Source organism: Delphinapterus leucas, chromosome X (genome assembly GCF_059928025.1).
Source record: "Delphinapterus leucas isolate spDelLeu-1000000601 "Yukka" chromosome X, BTC_Dleu_Yukka2, whole genome shotgun sequence".
Taxonomy (NCBI): Eukaryota; Metazoa; Chordata; class Mammalia; order Artiodactyla; family Monodontidae; genus Delphinapterus; species Delphinapterus leucas.
In genome coordinates, this window is record NC_143150.1 from 67,483,462 (window position 1) to 67,501,016 (window position 17,555).

The following is a 17,555-nucleotide window of genomic DNA, read 5'->3' on the forward strand; positions in this document are numbered from 1 at the left end:
CAGCAATAAGATACCACTACACACCTATTACAATAGCTCAAATTCAAAACACAACATCAAATGCTGGCAAGGTTGTGGAGCAAAAAGGACTCTCATTTATTGATGGTAAAATGCAAAATGGCACCGACATTTTGGAAAATAGTTTGGCAGTTTCTTACAAAACTAAACATACTCTTACCATTTTATCAAACCATCATGCTCCTTGGTGCTTATACAAATGAATCATATACGTATGTCCACACATAAACCTGCACATGGGTGTTTATAAGCACTTTTATTCATAATTGCCAAAATTTGGAAGCAACAAAGTTGTCTTTCATAGAAGAATAGATAAATAAACTGTAGTACATCCAGACAATGAAATATTATTTAGCACTAAACAGAAATGAGCTAAGAAGACATGAAAAGTCATGGAGGAAACGTAAATGCATATTACTAAGTGAAAGAAGCCAGTCAGAAAAGGCTCCAGTGCAAATGATTCCAACTACATAACATTCTGGGAAAGAAAGGCAAAACTATGAAGACAGTAAAAAGATCAGGCATATACCCTGAGAAAACCATAATTCAAAAAGAGTCATGTACCAAAATGTTCATTGCATCTCTATTTACAATAGCCAGGACATGGAAGCAACCTAAGTGTCCATCAACAGATGAATGGATAAAGAAGATGTGACACATATATACAATGGAATATTACTCAGCCATAAAAAGAAAAGAAATTGAGTTATTTGTAGTGAGGTGGGTGGACCTAGAGTCTGTCATACAGAGTGAAGTAAGTCAGAAAGAGAAAAACAAAGACCATATGCTAACACATATATATGGAATCTAAAAAAAAAAAGTGGTCATAAAGATCCTAGGGGCAAGACGGGAATAAAGACACAGACCTACTAGAGAATGGACTTGAGGATACGGGGAGGGGGAAGGGTAAGCTGGGACAAAGTGAGAGAGTGGCATGGACATATATACACTACCAAACACAAAATAGATAGCTATTATGGAAGTAGCCGCATAGCACAGGGAGATCAGCTCGGTGCTTTGTGACAACTTAGAGGGGTGGGATAGGGAGGGTGGGAGGGAGGGAGACGCAAGAGGGAACAGATATGGGGACATATGTATATGTATAACTGATTCACTTTGTTATAAAGCAGAAACTAACACACCATTGTAAAGCAATTATACTCCAATAAAGATGTTTGAAAAAATAAAAGATCAGTGGTTGTTAGGAGTCAGGGGCAAGGGAGGGATGAATAGGAAGAGCACAGAGAATTTTTAGGGTAGTAATGGACACATGTCATTATAAATTTGCCCCCCCCAAAATCCCATAGAATATACAACACCAGAAATAAAACCTAATGTAAACTATGGACTTTGGGTAATAATAATGTATTCATGTCGGTTTATTGATTATAAAAAATGTACCACCATGGTGCAGGATGTCGAAAATGGGGGAGGCTATACATGTGTGAGGAAAAGGACTATAGAGGAACTCTGTACTTTCATACAATTTTGCTGTGAACTTATAACTGGTCTAAAAAATAAAGCTGATTAATCGAAAAAACTGAATGCAATATCATAAAAATACCATAAATGGAAAGATGTAGCATAATCATGGATTGCCTCTCTGCAAAATAAGATTTTAAGATCAACTGAGGCAAACAAACAACTAAAGAAAGATAAAATGGCTCTCAAAATCTCAGGCTCTTATTCCTTGGCTTCTTTGTCTCAGGCTCCACGTTTAGCACCATATTGTCTCTCTCCCTTGGCTCCTCATGGTCAAAATCTGCCTCTGACATCATTTTCTTCCTTCCTTTCTATGCTGCCTATGCCTCCTCTATATCCCCAAATTCCCCATACTAGTCTCACTAAACGTCCCATTTTCTCAAGAAACTCTCCCTATTCTCCCTTGCTCTGAACTTGTGAGAACCTGTTCCTTTAAAATTAAGCCTTCTGAGGATACAGAAGCCAAACCCTTAATTTGTTATACTACTTGAACTAAAGCTGAACTGTGAGCCATAGTCAAAGATTTCCCCAAAGTAATTGAAGTTCCTCACAGATGTTCAGAGAAATTTTATATAGTCATTCAAACTTATCAACCTGGTTTCTCTTGCTTATATTAGCTATATGATATACTTGTCAGTAAAGGCTAAGCCCAGCATTGAATAAAAACTGCTAATTTGGAAAATACTGAAAGGTGTCTAGAATTACAACTGGGAGACCACCCACTAACTTACTATATAATTGGGATTGAGCACTTACTAGGCAACTTCATTGCAAAGTTCCTAGTTCTTTTCCAAAGCCCATTGATTGGAACAAAATTCAAGATTGCACACAAACATGTGATGACCCTGTTTGTAATTATTACAATTGACATCAGATTGCTTTTTAAAGAAAATTCTGGTCTTCCTTCAGCTATTGATTCCACCTGGCTACCTTTTAACTCTATGTTTATTACTGGGCTGAACAGGAACTTTTCCCATCTAGTAAAAAAGACCAGGATGGAGTGGGAAAACTATGTCCACTCCAGATTGTTTAGTCTGAAAACCAGCTCTCTCACACTCTAGATGAGACACCTCAAAGGAAAACTGCTAAAACTCTTAATGTTCAACTCCAGCAAATAAAGGCTCCGAAAGAAAACCAAAACCATCCTAGTTTCTGCTATTATTGCAAGGAGCCAGGAAATGAGAAAAGAGATGGTTACAAATTTAAGCAGTTTAGGTGCTTTCAGCTCTATAACCAGCCTTTCCAATGTCCTCCTAATTCTCAATCATGGGGCTCTGAGAAACTACAGGGACTCTTCCCAATCCTCCTTCTTAATCAGGTTGGAGAAGCCTTTCTCCAGATAGGGAACGAATTTCTTCCAGTCCTAACTGACACCAGAGCCACACTCTCGGTGCTCAACCCCACTATTATAAAGGTCCCTGCCTTGGCGTACTGAAACAGTTCAAATAAGTGGGGATCTCTAATGAACCTTGAGAGATTCCTGTCTCTGAACCTATTTCCTTTTGTTTAGGCCCTCTGACAGATATACACTCATTTCTCCTTAGTTACTCCACCCGTACCCATTTATTAGGCCAAGACTTCTTAGAGAAATATCATGTCAGAATTTATTTCTCCCAAAAAGGGTAAATAATTCTAAATTTTGATGGTAGTCATCAAACTAACCGATCAGGTGAATTGACTGACCCTCTGGCATATTTCATTTTTTCTGTCTGTGATGGTACTAGAGCAGATTCTGGAAACACTGATCATGTGTCTGTATTGAATCAGCTGCAACTTTCCTTATGGGCAAAATCTCCAACTGATATTGACAAAATTCACAGTGCTCCTCCCATCAAAATTCAAATAGACCCCTAAAACTTCATCTCAGAATCAACCAACCCTACAAATAAAGAAGTCCTCCAAGGAATAAAGCCCAAAATACAAGATTACAAGGTTCAAGGCCTCTTGAACCCTTGTACTAGTCCTGTAACACTCCCATTTTAACCAATAAGAAAACCTAAGGACCAAGGATGGACATTTGTCCAGGACCTCTGAGCAACAAACAACATTGTTGATTCTTTCTTTTCTTCATCCAGTTTTATTGACATGTAATAGACATACAGCACTGTATAAGTTTAAGGCATACAGCATAATAATTTGACTTACATACATCATGAAATAATTTCCACAGTAAGTATAGTGAACATCCATTACCTTGTACAGATACAAAATTAAAGAAACAGAGAAAAAATTTTTCCTTGTGATGAGAACACTTAAGATGTACTCTTAACAACTTTTATATATAACATACAACAGTGTTAATTATATTTATCCTGCTGTACATTATATCCTTACTACTTACTCATCCTATAACTGAAACTTTGTACCTTTTGATTGCCTTCATCTAATTCTCCCTCCCTTCATCCCCTACCTCCGGCAACAACATATCCAATATCTTTTTCTATGAGTTTGCTTGTCTGTTTGTTTGTTTTTGAAGTATAACTGACCTACAACACTATGTTAGTTCTTGCTACAAAACACACTGATTTGGTATTTCTATACATTTCAAAACGACCACCACGTTAAGTTTAGTTATAATATGTCACCATACAAAGATATTGCATACTTATTTACTATATTTTCCACATTGTACATAGAAATATATATATATGTGATTATTTTAAGTTGCTGATCTCTTAAGTTCAAAAGCACTTTTTTAAACATCTTTACTGTAGTATAATTGCTTTACAGTGGTGTGTTAGTTTCTGCTTTATAACAAAGTGAATCAGCTATACATATACATATATCCCCATATATCCTCCCTCTTGTATCTCCCCCCCAACCTCCCTATCCTACCACTATAGGTGGTCACAAAGCACCGAACTGATCTCCCTTTGCTATGTGGCTGCTCTCCACGAGCTCTCTATTTTACATTTGGTAGTATATATAAGTCCATGCCACTCTCTCACTTCGTCCCAGCTTACCCTTTGGCCTCCCCATGTCCTCAACTCCATTCTCTACGTCTGCGTCTTTATTCCTGTCCTACCCCTAGGTTCTTCAGAACCATGGGTTTTTTTTTAGATTCCATATATATGTGTTAGCATAGATTTTTTGTTTTACGCATTCTGACATACTTCACTCTGTATGACAGACTCTAGGTCCGTCCACCTCACTACAAATAACTCAATTTCGTTTCGTTTTATGGTTGAGTAATATTCCATTGTATATATATGCCACATCTTCTTTATCCATTCATCTGTCGATGGACAACTAGGTTGATTCCATATCCTGGCGGTTGTAAATAGAGCTGCAACGAACATTGTGGTACATGACTCTTTTTGAATTATGGTTTTCTCAGAGTATATGCCCAGTAGTGGGATTCCTGGGTCGTATGGTGGTTCTGTTCTTAGTTTTTTAAGAAAGCTCCATACTGTTCTCCCAAGTGGCTCTATCAATTCACATTCCCACTAACAGTGCAAGAGGGGGTTCCCTTTTCTCCACAACCTCTCCAGCGTTTATTTTTTGTAGATTTTTTGATGATGGGCATTCTGACCGGTATGAGGTGATACCTCACTGTAGTTTTGATTTGCATTTCTCTAATGATTAGTGATGTGGAGCATCCATTCATGTATTTGTTGGCAATCTGTATATCTTCTTTGGAGAAATGTCTATTTAGGTATTCTGCCCATTTTTGGATTGGGTGTTTGTTTTTTTGATATTGAGCTGCATGAGCTGCTTGTATATTTTGGAGGTTAATCCTTTGTCAGTTGCTTCATTTACAAATATTTTCTCCCATTCTGAGGTTTGTCTTTCAATCTTGTTTATGGTTTCCTTTGCTGTGCAAAATCTTTTAAGTTTCATTAGGTCCCATTTGTTTATTTTTATTTCCATTTCTCTAGGAGGTGGGTCAAAAAGGATCTTGCTGTGATTTATGTCACAGTGTTCTCCCTATGATTTCCTGTAAGAGTTGTATAGTGTCTGGCCTTACATTTAGGTCTTTAATCCATTTTGAGTTTATTTTCATGTACAGTGTTAGGGAGTGTTCTAATTTCATTCTTTTACATGTAGCTGCCCAGTTTTCCCAGCACCAGTTATTGAAGAGGCTGTCTTTTCTCCATTGTATATTCTTGCCTCCTTTATCAAAAATAAGGTGACCATATGTGCATGGGTTTATCTCTGGGTTTTCTATCCTGTTCCATTGATCTATATTTCTGTTTTTGTGTCAGTACCATACTGTCTTGATTACTATAGCTTTGTAGTATAGTCTGAAGCCCAGGATCCTGATGCCTCCCACTCCATTTTTCTTTCTCAAGAGTGCTTTGGCTATTTGGAGTCTTCTCTGCGTCCATACAATTTGTGAAATATTTTGTTCCAGTTCTGTGAAAAATGCCATTGTTAGTTTGATAGGGATTGCATTGAATCTGTACATTCCTTTGGGTAGTAGAGTCATTTTCACAATGTTGATTTTTCCAATCCAATAACATGGTATATCTCTCCATCTGTTTGTATCGTCTTTGATTCCTTTCATCAGTGTCTTGTAGTTTCCTGCATACAGGTCTTTTGTCTCCTTAGGTAGGTTTATTCCTAGGGATTTTATTCTTTTTGTTGCAATGGTAAATGGTAGTGTTTCCTTAATTTCACTTTCAGATATTTCATCATTAGTGTATAGGAATGCCAGAGATTTCTGTGCATTAATTTTGTATCCTGCTACTTTACCAAATTCATTGATTAGTTCTAGTAGTTTTCTGGTAGCATCTTTAGGATTCTCTATGTATAGTATCATGTCATCTGTAAACAGTGACAGCTTTACTTCTTCTTTTCTGGTTTAGATTCCTTTTATTTCTTTTTCTTCTATGACTGCTGTGGCTAAAACTTCCAAAACTATCTTGAATAAGAGTGGTGAGAGTGGGCAACCTTGTCTTGTTCCTGATCTTAGTGGAAATGGTTTTAGTTTTTTACCACTGAGGACGATCTTGGCTGTGGGTTTGTCACATATGGCCTTTATTATGTTGAGGGAAGTTCCCTCTATTCCTACTTTCTGAAGGGTTTTTATCATAAATCAGTGTTGAATTTTGTCAAAAGCTTTTTCTGCATCTATTGAGATGATTATATGGCTTTTATCCATCAGTTTGTTAATATGGTGTATCACATTGATTGATTTGTGTATATTGAAGAATCCTTGCATTCCTGGGATAAACCCCACTTGGTCATGGTGCATGATCCTTTTAATGTGCTGTTGGATTCTGTTTGCTAGTATTTTGTTGAGGATCTTTGCATCTATGTTCACCAGTAATATTGGCCTGTAGTTTTCTTTCTTTGTGACATCTTTGTCTGATTTTGGTATCCAGGTGATGGTGGACTCATAGAATGAGTTTGGGTGTGTTCCTCCCTCTGCTATAATTTTGAAGAGTTTGAGAAGGACAGGTGTTAGCTCTTCTCTAAATGTTTGATAGAATTCGCCTGTGAAGCCATCTGGTCCTGGGTTTTTGTTTGTTGGAAGATTTTTAATCACAGTCTCAATTTCAGTGTTTGTGATTGGTCTGTTTATATTTTCTATTTTTTCCTCGTTCAGTCTTGGAAGGTTGTGCTTTTCTAAGAATTGGGCATTTTTTCCAGGTTGTCCATTTTTTTGGCATAGTGTTGCTTGTAGTAATCTCTCATGATCCTTTCTATTTCTGCAGTGTCAGTAGTTCCTTCTCCTTTTTCATTTCTAATTCTACTGATTTGAGACTTCTCCCTTTTTTTCTTGTTGAGTCTGGCTAATGGTCTTTCAATTTTGTTTATCTTCTCAAAGAACCAGACTTTCATTTTATTGATCTTTGCAATTGTTTCCTTCATTTCTTTTTCATTTATTTCTGATCTGATCTTTATGATTTCTTTCCTCCTGCTAACTTTGGATTTTTTTGTTCTTCTTTCTCTAATTGCTTTAGGTGTAAGGTTAGGTTGTTTATTTGAGATGTTTCTTGTTTCTTGAGGTAGGATTGTATTGCTATAAACTTCCCTCTTAGAACTGCTTCTGCTGCATCCCATAGGTTTTGGGTCATCATGTTTTCATTGTCATTTGTTTCTAGGTATTTTTTGATTTCCTCTTTGATTTCTTCAGTGATCTCTTGGTTATTAAGTAGTGTATTGTTTAGCCTCCATGTATTTGTATTTTTTACATATTTTTTACTTTAATTGATATCTAATCTCATAGCATTGTGGTCGGAAAAGATACTTGATATGATTTCAATTTTCTTCAATTTACCAAGGCTTGATTTGTGACCCAAGATATGATCTATCCTGGAAAATGTTCCATGAGCACTTGAGAAGAGAGTGTATTCTGTCGTTGTTGGATGGAATGTCCTATAAATATCAATAAAGTCCATCTTTTTTAATATATCAATTAAAGCTGTGTTTCCTTATGTATTTTCTTTTTGGATGACATCTCCATTGGTGTAAGTGGGGTGTTGAAGTCACCTACTATTACTGTATTACTATTGATTTTCCTTTTTATGGCTGTTAGCATTTGCTTTATGTAATGAGGTGCCCCTATATTGTGTGCACAGATATTTACAATTGTTATATCTTCTTCTTGGATTGATCTCTTGATAATTATGTATTGTCCTTCCTTGTCTCTTGTAATAGTCTTTATTTCAAAGTCTCTTTTGTCTCCTATGAGAATTGCTACTCCAGCTTTCTTTGATTTTCATTTGCATGGAAGATCTTTTTCCATCCCCTCACTTTCAGTCTGTATTTGTCCCTAGGTCTGAAGTGGGTCTCTTGTAGACAGCATATATACACGTCTTGTATTTGTATCCATTCAGCTAGTCTATGTCTTTTTGTGGGAGCATTTAGTCCATTTACATTTAAGGTAATTATCGATATGTATGTTCCTATTACCATTTTCTTAATTGTTTTTGGTTTGTTATTGTAGGTCTTTTCCCTCTCTTGTGTTTCCTGCCTAGAGAAGTTCCTTTAGCATTTGTTGTAATGCTGGTTTTGTGGTGCTGAATTCTATTAGATTTTGCCTGTCTGTAAAGGTTTTAATTTCTCCGTCTAATCTGAATGAGATCCTTGCTGCAGAGTCATCTTGGTTGTAGGTTTTTCCCTTCCATCACGTTAAATATGTCCTGCCACTCCCTTCCGGTGTGCAGATTTTCTTCTGAAAGATCAGCTGTTAACCTTATGGGGATTCCCTTGTATGTTATTTGTCATTTTTCCCCTGTTGTTTTTAATATTTTTTCTTTGTATTTAATTTTTGACAGTTTGATTAATATGTGTCTTGGCATATTTCTCTTTGGATTTATCCTGTATAGGACTCTCTGTGCTTCCTGGACTTGATTAACTATTTCCTTTCCCATATTAGGGAAGTTTTCAACTATAATCTCTTCAAATATTTTCTCAGTCCCTTTCTTTTTCTCTTCTTTTTCTGGGACTCCTATAATTCGAATGTTGGTGCATTTAATGTTGTCCCAGAGGTCTCTGAGACTGTCCTCAGTTCTTTTCATTCTTTTTTCTTTATTCTGCTCTGCAGTAGTTATTTCCACTATTTGATCTTCCAAGTCACTTATCCATTCTTCTGCTTCAGTTATTCTGCTATTGATTCCTTCTTGAGAATTTTAAATTTCATTTATTGTGTTGCTTATCATTGTTTGTTTGTTATTTAGTTCTTCTAGGTCCTGGTTAAACGTTTCTTGTATTTTCTCCATTCAGTTTCCTAGATTTTGGATCATGTTTACTGTCATTACTCTGAATTCTTTTTCAAGTAGACTGCCTATTTCTTCTTCATTTGTTTGGTCTTATGGGTTTTTACCTTGCCCCTTCATCTGCTGTGTGATTCTCTGTCTTCACATTTTGCCTAACTTACTGTGTTTGGTGTCTCCTTTTCACAGGCTGCAGGTTCGTAGTCCCTGTTGTTTTTGATGTCTACCCCCAGTGTTTAAAGTTTGTTCAGTGGGTTGTGTAGGCTTCCTGGTGGAGGGGACTAGTGCCTTTGTCCTGGTGGATGAGGCTAGATCTTATCTTTCTAGTGGGCAGGACCGTGTCTGGTGGTGTGTTTTGGGGTGTCTGTGACCTTATGATTTTAGGTAGCCTCTGTGCTAATGGATGGGGCTGTGTTCCTCTCTTGCTAGTTGTTTGGCATAGGGTGTCTAGCACTGTAGCTTGCTGGTCAATGAATGGAGCTGGGTCTTAGCGTTGAGATGGAGATCTCTTGGAGAGCTTTCACCATTTGATATTATGTGGATTTGAGAGGTCTCTGGTGGACCAGTGTCCTGAACTTTGCTCTCCCACCTCAGTGGCACAGGCCTGACACCCAGCCAGAGCACCAAGACACAGCTCAGAAGAACAGGGAGAAAAAAAGTAAGAAAGAAAGAAAAAATAAAATAAAAGTTATTAAAGTAAAAAATAATTATTAAAAATTAAAAAGTATAAAAAAAGGAAAAAAAGAAAGAAGAGGGCCACCAAACCTAAAAACAAATACACCAATGATAACAAGCACTAAAAACTATGTTAAAAAACAAAAACACAAAAAAACAGATGGACAGAACCCTAGGAGAACTGGTAAAAGCAAAGCTATACAGACAAAATCACACAAAGAAGCATACACATACACACTCACCAAAAGAGAAAAATGAAGAAAAAATATATATCTTTGCTCCCAAAGTCTACCGCCTCAATTTTGGGATGATTTGTTGTCTATTCAGGTATTCCACAGATGCAGGGCACATCAAGTTGATTGTGGAGATTTAGTCCACTGCTCCTGAGGCTGCTGGGAGAAACTTCCCTTCGTCTTCTTTGTTCACACAGCTCATGGTGTTCAGTTTGGATTTGGCCTTGCCTCTGCGTGTAGGTCGCCTGAGGGCATCTGTTCTTCCCTCAGACAGGACGGGGTTAAAGTAGCAGCTGATTAGGGGCTCTGGCTCACTCAGGCTGGCGTACGGAATGCAGAGTGAGCCTGTGGTGGCAGAGGCTGGCATGAGGTTGCACCAGCCTGAGGTGCAACTTCCCGGGGAAGTTGTCCCTGCATCACAGGACCCTGGAAGTGGTGGGCTGCACAGGCTCCTGGGAGGGGAGGTGTGGGTAGTGACCTGTGCTTGCACACAGGCTTCTTGGTGCCTGCAGCAGCAGCCATAGCATTTCATGCCCATCCCTGGTGTTCACTCTGATAGCTGCAGCTCGAGCCCATCTCTGGAGCTCATTTAGGTGGTGCTCTTAATCTCCTCTCCTCGAGCACCCCGAAACAATGGCCTATTGTCTCTTAGGCAGTTCCAGACTTTTTCCCGGACTCTCTTCCAGATGAGTGTGGCACACTAGCCCCCTTCAGGCTGTGTTCACGCAGCCAACCCCAGTCTTCTCCCTGGGATCTGACCTGAAGCTGAAGCCTCAGCTCCCAGCCCCCACCCATCCTGGTGGGTGAGCAGACAAGCCTCTCAAGCTGGTGAGTGCTGGTCAGCACTGATCCTCTTTGCGGGAATCTCTCCGCTTTGCCCTCTGCACCCCTGTTGCTGCACTCTCCTCTGTGGCTCCAAAGCTTCCCCCCATCCACCCACAGTCTCCACCAGTGAAGGGGCTTCCTAGTGTGTGGAAACCTTTCCTCCTTCACAGCTCCCTCCCAATGGTGCAGGTCCCATCCCTAGTCTTTTGTCTCTGTTTTTTCTTTTTTCTTTTACCCTACCCAGGCACGTGGGGAGTTTCTTGCCTTTTGGGAAGTCTGAGGTCTTCTGCCAGCATTCAGTAGGTGTTCTGTGGGAGTTGTTCCACATGTAGATGTATTTCTGATGTATTTGTGGGGAGGAAGGTGATCTCCACGTCTTACTCTTCCGCCGTCTTGAAGGTCTCTCCCAAACACATTTTAGCAATCCTGCATTTTTAGTACCTCCACCACATTTACTGTTTTTGACATCATATTTTAAGTCTTTTTGTTTTGTGTATCCCTTAACTACTTATAGCAGATAAAGATGATTTTACTATTTTTGTCTTTTAGCCTTCTTTTTAGCTTTATACATGGCTGATTTACTACATTTACTGTGTATTTGCCTTTACCAATGAGATTTTTCCTTTTACAATTTTCATGTTTCTAGTTGTGGCTTTTACTTTTTTGCTTAGAGAAGTCCCTTTAACTTTTCTTGTAAAGCTGGTTTGGTGGTGTTGAACTCTTTTAGATTTTGCCTGTCTGTAAAACTTTTGATCTCTCCATCAAATCTGAATGAGAGATGTGCTGGGTAGAGTATTCTTGGTTGTAGGTTTTTCCCTTTCATCAATTTAAATATATCCTGCCACTCCCTTCTCGACTGAAGAATTTCTGCTGAAAAGTCAGCTGATAGCCTTATGGGAGTTCCCTTGTATGTAACTTGTTGCTTTTCCCTTGCTGCTTTTAATAATCTCTCTTTATCTTTAATTTTTGCCATTTTAATTACAATGTGTCTTGGTGTGGTCCTCTTTCTCTTTGGGACTCTCTGTGCTTCCTGGACCTGGATGTCCATTTCTTTTCCTAGGGTAGGGAAGTGTTCAGCTATTATGTCTTCAAATATGTTCTCTGCCCCTTTCGCTCTCTTCTCCTTCTGGGACCCCTATAATTTGTATGTTAGTACACTTGATGTTGTCCCAGAGGTCTTTCAAACTGTGCTCATTTCTTTTTATTCTTTTTCCTTTTTTCTGTTCAGCTTCAGTGATTTCCACTACTCTGTCTTCCAGCTCGCTGATCGCTCCTCTGTATCATTAAATCTACTGTTGATTCCTTCTAATATGTTTTTCATTTCAGTTATTGTATTCTTCAGTTCTGCTTGGTTCTTCTTTATATTTTCTCTTTGTTTAAAACTTCTAATTTCTCACTCTTTTCATCCAATCTTCTCCAGAGTTCATTGAGCATCATCATGATCATTACCTTGAACACTCTTTTGGGAAGATTACCTATCTCTTCTTCACTTAGTTCCTCTTTTGGGTTTTTATCTTGTTCTTTTGTATGAACCATATTCCTCTGTTGACTCATTTTGCCTAATTTGCTGGGCTTTTTTCTATGTATCTTGTAGGTTGTTTGTTTCCCAATCTTGGAAAAGGGGCCTTTTGTAGGAGATATCCTATGCATCCCAGCAGTGCACACCACCTGGTCACCAGAGCTATATGTTCTAGAGGGTGCCCCTCTATGTGGACTGCATGGGTCCTTCTGTTATGGCGGGCTAGCTACTGTGGGTAGTCTGGTAGGCATGGCTGGCCCTAGGTCCAGTTGGTTGCCAGGCACTGCCTTGTGCAGAGCCTGCCAGTCACTGGTTGGTGGAGCTGGGTAACAAGGCTGCTGGCTTCAATGCCCCAGGGGATCCTGGGGCTAGTGCTTGCCCACTGGTGGGTGGAGCCAGGTTCTGGAGTGGGTGGTTGTGGGACCTGGGGGTCCTGGACCTAGTGTTGGCCTGCTAGTGGATGGGGCCAGTTCCTGACACAGCTGACTGTGGGGTCTGTGGTGTCCCAAAGCAGGTGTTGACCTGCTGGTGAGTTGTGCTGGATCCCAGGACTCTGGCTGTAGGTCCCTGGGGGTCCCAGGGCTGGTCCTGGCCTGCTGGTAGATGGGCTGGGTCTTGGTACTAGAGGTTGAAGGGCTCTGGTGGTCCTGGGGCTGGTGTCCCCCACTGGTTGGTGGGGCTGGGACCCAGGGGATCGCAAAGCTGTTTTCTGCCCACTGGTGGGTGGAGCTAGGGCCTGGGGTCTCTGGCTGCAGGGTCCAGTGGTCCTTAAGCTGGTGTTGGCCTGCTGGTTGGCAGGACTGAGGCCCGGGGATCCTGGGGCTAGTGCCAGCTCACTGGTGGGCAGAGCTGAGTCTCAGGGTCTCTGGTTGCAGAACTCTGGGTGCTCTGAAGTTGGTGTTTTGGCCAGCTGGTGGGTTCCCAGTGCTAGTGCTGACCCACTGGTGTGCGGAGTCAGGCCCCTGGGTCTCTAGATGCAGGGTCCTGGGTGTCCCAGGGCTAATGCTGGCACACTGGTGTGTGGGGCCAGGTCCTGGGCCCTCTGGTGGACAAGGCCAGGCCCTGGGGCACCTGTGGGCTCAGGGGTTCTTAAGGCAGCAGCCCTGCTAGTGGGTGGGGCTGTGTCCCTGCCTGGCTAGGTGCTTGGTCTGAGATGTTCCAGTATTGGTGCCCACAGGCTAATGGGAGGGGCCTGGCCCCAGCACTAATAAGCTTGAGGGAGCATTCCAAAATGGCACTTGCCAGCACTAGTGTCCTCGTGATAGAATGAGCTCCCCCAAATGGCTGCCACCAACATCTCTGTCCCCAGGGTGAGCTCCAGTTGTCCCCTGCTTCTCCAGGAGGCTCTCAAAGATCATCAGGTGGGTCTGAGCCCGGCTCCTTTCAAATTGCTGCTTCTTCCCTGGGTCCCAGTGCATGCGAGATTTTGTGTTCACCCTTTAAGAGTGGAGTCTCTATTTTCCAGAGCCCTCTGGTCTCACAAAAGTAAGCGCTACTGGCCTTCCAAGCCAAATGTTCTGGAAGCTTGTCTTCTCAGTGCAGGACCCCCAGGCTGGGGAGCCTATGTGGGGTTCAGATCGCTTGCTCCTTTAGTAGAACCTCTGCAATGTAATTATCCTCCCGTTTGTGGGGTGCCCACCTAGGGTTATGGGTCATGACTATACCACATCTCTGCCCCTCCTACCTGTCTCTTTGTAGTTCCTTCTTTATGTCTTTAGTTGTAGAAGATCTGTTCTGCTAGTCTTCCAGTTTTTTCTCACCAATAATTGCTCTGTAAATAGTTGTAATCTTGGTGTGCTTATGGGAGGAGGTGAGTTCAAGGTCTTCCTACTCTACCATTTTGGCTCCATCTCAGCTTCTTTTAATTTTTTTTTTAGGGAATTAAAAATGTTTAATTTGGATGATCTTTACTTGAATGAGAGAAATATTTTATGGTAAATAGGGTCAATTTTTTGAGTTTTAATTATGAAAGGTGGCTATGTATTTTATTCTGTAATTATCTTGCACTTAACTGTATACTACGAAAGTGAGGATTGTAGACAGAGCATAATAGAATCCATGCAAAATTTTGGCTTTTACATCTGTAGATATATTTTTCTGAATTCTCTATGCTTTCTTTTTTTTAACATCTTTATTGGAGTATAATTGCTTTACAATGCTGTGCTAGTTTCTGCTTTATAACAAAGTGAATCAGCTATATGTATACATATATTCCCATATCTCCTCCCTCTTGCATCTCCCTCCCTCCCACCCTCCCTATCCCACCCCTCTAGGTGGTCACAAACGACCGAGCTGATCTCGCTGTGCTATGTGGCTGCTTCCCACTAGCTATCTATTTTACATTTGGTAGTGTATATATGTCCATGCCACGCTCTCATGTCTGGAAAGACCCTTCAAAATGTAAAGTTAGGGCTTCCCTGGTGGCGCAGTGTTTGAGAGTCTGCCTGCCGATGCAGGGGACACGGGTTCGTGCCCTGGTCCGGGAAGATCTCACATGCCGCGGAGTGGCTGGCCCCGTGAGCCATGGCCGCTGAGCCTGCACGTCCGGAGCCTGTGCTCCACAACGGGAGAGGCCACAACAGCGAGAGGCCCGCATACCGCCAAAAAAAAAAAGTACAGTTATTTGGATCATTATTTTTCTTTTCTAATATATCACTGTCTGGATGGATAGAACAACATTGGAAACATTTTAGATCTTCCTTCATTCTGATTGTTCAGTGTCTCAGCTGTGATCCTAGTGTATTGGAATTATGCCTGATATACACTACATATATTTATGTATATGTAGTGTATATATATATATTATACACTATATATGTATATATATATATATATATTATTAAGATCCTACTCAATACTTATATTAAGATCCTACTATATGCCAGCCAGACATTGTTCTAGGTGCTAAGCATACAAAAACAAGCAAAACAATGTTCCATCCTCTGGGGTGGGGGTAAAGAGGAGAGTGATGAGTTATAATTATAATTAAAAATACAGCTAGGTAAGGGGGATAGAGAGCACCAAGAGAGTTGTTATGTTAAATAAAGAGGTCAGGAAAGACCTCTCTATTATGGCGATATTTGAGTAGAGATCTTTGAGAAATGAATGAATATCCTATGGATATCTGTGGGAATAGCTTTCCAGGCAGACAGAATATCACGTGTAAAGGACCTGAGGCTGAAGGTGAGAGCAGGAGAGTATGAGTCACTGATGAAGGTGACAGGGATCTTGAAGAAGATGATTACCCTTTAAATAATGGGTAAAGACAATATGGAAACGTGTTCATTATGATGTAATGAAGAAATGAATGAATAAATGATAAAATGAACTCCAGGATCAGATGATATATTTCAAGCTTGTTTGAATAAATTATAACTTTTTTGGTAATGACACTGCTAGAACATTTCCTTGAAGAAAGGAATACATTTCCTTTTATCATATACATAATTCAAATACTTCTACAAATAATTCTACAATGATTCCACATGTTAATCCATTCTCTCTTACACTGTGCTGCACTAATTTAGAATAAGTTAAATTTAAGAGTACTAAGTTTCAGAGCTGAGGTCCAGCTCTATTCTGTGTAAATTTGTAATGTTTATTGTGTATCATGTAACACTTCCTTAACTAAAGGCTGAACCAACCTGTCACTTCTATGATTTGCTCATCTAGCCTATCAGGTTTAATGTCCTAAACCTATTGCAGATTATGAGGAAATGAACAGTCTCTCTGTGTCCAGAACAGATGGATTTCTTTTTAACCAAAAATAAACAATGCATGGATTATATTGTCTAGATGAAAAACGCAAAAGTGAGTGACTTATCCCAACACAGTGCATTTTAATCACTTGAAAGAAGAAATGAGGGCTTCCCTGGTGGCGCAGTGGTTGAGAGTCCACCTGCCGATGCAGAGGACACGGGTTCGTGCCCCGGTCCGGGAAGATCCCACATGCCGCGGAGCAGCTAGGCCCGTAAGCCATGGCCGCTGAGCCTGTGCTCCGCAACGGGAGAGGCCACAACAGTGAGAGGCCCGCGTAGCGCAAAAAAAAAAAAAAGAAGAAATGAGTCCAAAGGAGAAGCTTGTTATTTCAGACCATATTGACACAGTGTCCAGGAACATTGATTCAAGAAGTTAACTGTACAATTAAGTGACTGAGCACCAGAGTCATAGTTTGGGAATCTCCTTCCAGAGTTTGAAAAATGAATAAACTGAAATTAATAAATATGTGAGGGAGACTGCCTAGGTGGTCAATAAAACCTTTTCTTTCTCATCTTCCTAGGCACAGAGCTAAACTAAGTTTCCCACCCTCAATTCAGTGACAGAAGACTGAGTTCTATTTAACAGAATATGAGTAGAAGATGTGTATCAGTTCTAGGACAGGCCAATGCAAGTCAATAAACAGTCCTTCATGGACTTTCCCCTTCCCTGGCAATGTCATTGGCAGTAAGTAATGAGTAATTAAAATTTCCTTCTTTGTGGATTTTGATTTCCATATTTAACAAAAAGACCATAAGTTTGTTTTTTAATCACAAAAAGACACTAAGAGTTCTACCATATATTTCCTTAGCAAACCATATCTATATCTTATGTATATTTAAGTTCTGTCTTCCCCATTAGATTGTTAACGTCCATGGTGTGTAAGACCCACTCCATAAATATTTAAGTAAATGAATGAATGCATGAATCAGGTCAAAACAATCAATCCAGAATAAGTGCTTAATATTTAATTTACTCAATATAGTACATCGTTTAATCTTCCTTAAGCAGTTTTCATCATATCACTAGCCAAGAATTAATTTCTTAATGTGTAAAATAGGGTTGATAATGCCTATATGATAGGAATAAGATATATGTAAGGCATCTAGCTCAGTATCTAGGGCTTATTATTAGTGCCCACAGTGTGAATCAAATACATATTTTCAACCTTTTCTACTAAATCCTTTGTACATACATATGTCCTATACTTTAGTCAACCTACACTAATCACTGTTCCTTAAATATACACTAAAGGATTGTTTCCTGGATCTCCATCATTTGAATATGCATTCACAAATTTTTGCTATAATTGAATATCAGTTGAAAATTTTATGATTATCACTGCGATTATATAAGAAAATATCCATTTTTAGAAAGGCACAC